The following is a 3,884-nucleotide window of genomic DNA, read 5'->3' on the forward strand; positions in this document are numbered from 1 at the left end:
GAAATACAAAAACTGCGATATTTTAGTAACTACTGAAGATAATTCACTCAAAATTGATATTTATAATAAATTTTAGACGAAAAATAAGAATATTAACATTTTTTTGAAAATGGGCGTAGCCACGCCCACTTATGGTTACATGTGTATATCTTGGTAACCGCTGCATCAATTTATTCCAAACTTGGCACAGTTGTTGGCCCTGGTACAGCATACCAAATGGCCGAAAATTTTTAAAATCGGACAATAACCACGCCCACATCCCATATAACGGTAATTTCGAGAAATACGAAATCCTCGATAAATCAGTAAATATTAATGCTAGTTTATTCAAAATGATGGTTGCAACAATTCTTTGCCAGGAAATACGTTTATGATAAAATTTTAGAAAATGGGCGTGGCACCACCCACTTATGATCACGTATATGTATCTCGCTAACCGTTCTAGCAATTTGTACCAAACTCGGTATGGTTATTGTGCTTGCCACATAAAAGTAAACCATTGAAAATTGTTGAAATCGGACTAAAATTACGGCCGCTTTTCATATAACGGTAAATTTCAGAAATGCTTGAAATTTCAATATTTTGAAATTTAAGGTCGCTAGTTTACTTAAAATTTATACACGCCGGCTTATCATGTAGCGGTAGCTTTCGGAAAGGTGGAAAACATATATTTAATACTTGCGCCGGGTATTTAATGTTCGGCTCCGCCCGACCTTAGACTTTCTTACTTGTTCATATTGCATATCTCTGGAAGTGTTCATGGTATAGTTCTGGAACTTGGTACGGAGATATACGCAATCAACTCTTGAGGAAAAATTGGAGCTATTGGAAAAGGGGGCGTGGCATCTTCCATACAAACCGAATTTTTCATACTGCCTATCTTTGGAAGTGTTCATGGTAGAGTTCTGGAACTTGGTATGGAGATATACGAAATCAATCGCATACTCATGAAGAAAGAGGGCAGCTGTTGGAAAGGGGGGCGTGGCACCTCCCATATAAATCGAATTTTTATACTGAATATCTCTGAAAGTATGCATGGTACAGTGCTGGAACTTCATGTAGAGATATGTATGTAGTTGAAATCAAGCCCATACTCATGGAGAAAATTTGGGCTATTTGAAAAGGGGGTGTGAGGCCTACAAACGTACCGACCTTTAGCTATCTTTGAATGTATTTTTTAGTTCTTCTGTAGGTGAGTTTGTTAGTGAAATCCTCCTAAATGGTTGTACGGATTTTAACGAAACTTTTTGTGTGTTTGAGTGGGTCTCTGGATTTGGCTATACTATTGCAAAATGTGCTGCCATGTGGTGCTGAAGTCGAGCTATTACTACAAATAGCCTAGTGAGAAAAGGGGCCGTGAAGGTCAGATTAAATCGACCTGTTGCACCATTGGGTATATCGAACGCTCCTGCGTTGCGATTAGCCCAATGGATGTGATTTTCCAATATTATTATGCGTTCAAACTTTTAAGGTATTTCGTCTGAAATAAGTATATGTATATTGCATTTCTGTAGAACAATTCGCACCCATTTTGAAATTGCCACCAACTATACTGTAAAGCTTCTAGGACATTCACTATAGAACCGGGTTGTTGCCACCAGGGAGTGAAGAGGAAAAAATTTATTTCGCTTTGCGAATAACCGTGCTATAAAATGCCGCACAACTGGAGAATTTCAAGAACTTCTTCACGGATATAACACTTTCCTTAGGTTATTTAAAGCGGCAAATGACCACCAAACCATAATCTTAGCAGAAGAATGTGCCTATGAAAATTGTAAACGTGAATTGTTGGTGAAAATCTTGGACCAAAAAGTTTCAATAAAATATATAAAAATTTTGGGCTGGACGAAGTTCGCGGGGTCTGCTAGTATGCTAATATATGCTAAAAAGCTACTTACGTACTAAATTTGAAGCAAATCGGACTATAATAAGATTTTTTCGAATAGACCGGTTCCTGGTCTACCTACCCGAAAAAAAGTAAAATTTTTTTAGCCTAAAATATGGTGGTTACCGAAAGCTATTTGTATACCAAATTTCATGAACATCTGACAAGCCGTTCGCGAGATTACCTGTTAAAAAAAAGGGACTTCTCTTTATATAATTAGTATAGATATAGATAGATAGATAAATGGTGGTCTGGACACACAACATTGCAAGTTGATAAAAGCGTTGTAAAAAATAGCCAACACTTTCTAAAATCTCGCGTCCACTTTTATATTTGGGTCACTGTGTTTTTTCCAAAGAAGGATGTGGCGAGGACTTTCTTTATACAATTTTTGTTATGAGTTGCTTAAATTTGAGTGCGAAGTTTTATTCGCAACACTTAGAAAATAACGAAAGAGAATAAAAGAGCACGAATATCGTTGTGAAGCAAAACTCTATGGGTAGACAAAACCTGTGAATAATTGTATCATCTCTGCAAACCATTTTTTCAGAGTATTCTGCATTGTAAAGAGATTTTAAAGAATTCGTTCAGATTTAATTCGATTTTTTGCCGAATTTTCTAAAATGAAATAAATTACGCACACTTCTATTCTTTTACGAAATTTCGGAAGAAAATCTGTGAAGCAACGAAAATAATGGTGCTATGTGAAGAATATCTTTCAGAATTTTTCCAGAATTTTCTTTATTTTTCGTACAGAGATTTCTTTACGAGTTCGTGTCAACCACTTCATATAGTTTTCTTTGAAAATTCGTAAAAAAATCGTTGCGGAAATGAGATACTGCTAACGATTTCCTTAAGATTTCGGGAACTTTGGTTTGCAGGGATGGTGCCAACATACTTCATTGTTGCTTATTATAGCTCTGAGACAAGCATGTGAGAGAGTGAGTACGACTTTAAAAACAGGGGTTTCGAATATATAGATATCAAAATACAATTCTACTACAGTCGACGTCCAGTAATACGAAAGCTCCTTCATACGAATGTCCAATAATACGAATGCAGTGTTTTTTACACTAATTGTTCTATAATACGAATAAGGCATAATTTTACCGTTCGATAATACGAAACAACTTTTTTTCTCTCAGTAGGCTTTGCCTTTTTCTTTTTCAATCGTTTTTTTTAAGTTGCAAATCATATTTCTGGCGTTAGCAGTAGGCTTTGCTGTTTTTGATTTGTTTCTTTTTCAATTGCTATTTTTGCAAGTTGCAAATCATATTTCTAGCGTAAGCAGTAGGCTTTGATTTCTTGATTGCTTTTTTCAGCCGTTTTTTTTAAGTTGTGGCGTTAGCATCATTTTTCCGCTGATTTATTGTGAAAAGTTAAACAGCAAAATGAAAACAAAAAAACGAATTTCGCTGTACGACAATATGAATATACTCGCGGATTGCGATAAAGGAAAGTCTTTATTGTACATTTCAAGCAATTTTGGCTTGTCTAAATCAACAATTTGCACAATAAAAAAACAAAAAGCCCAAATATTAGCCAGCACTACAAGTTCTGCGAAACGTCGCTTCACAATGAAGACCGGAGAATTCGTTAAAATGGAAGATGTACTGCATCAGTGGTTTTTAACGAAAATGTCTAATTCCAGTAGGAGCTATGCAACTGAAATGTAAAGCGCGAGTTGCATAAGAAATTGTACAATAACACATTTTTTGCGAGTGATGGTTGGCTTACAAAATTTAAAAAACGATATGGAATCAGACTGCTGAAGGAATCTGGGGAAAAATTATCCTCTAGCAAAGAACTTGTAGCCCCATTCATTAAAGAGCTATCGAGTGTGATAGAGAAACATAATCTCTCACATGAAGCAGTGTTTAATGCGGACGAATCTGGACTTTATTGGAAAATGCTACCAGACAAGACATATGTCCATTCGGAAGAGAAATGTGCACCAGGAAGAAAAGTGTCAAAGGAAAGTGTTTATTCCAAATAAACA

The sequence above is a fragment of the Rhagoletis pomonella genome, unplaced genomic scaffold (assembly GCF_013731165.1).
Source record: "Rhagoletis pomonella isolate Grant_MI unplaced genomic scaffold, Rhpom_1.0 Rhpom_scaffold_00003, whole genome shotgun sequence".
Classification (NCBI taxonomy): domain Eukaryota; kingdom Metazoa; phylum Arthropoda; class Insecta; order Diptera; family Tephritidae; genus Rhagoletis; species Rhagoletis pomonella.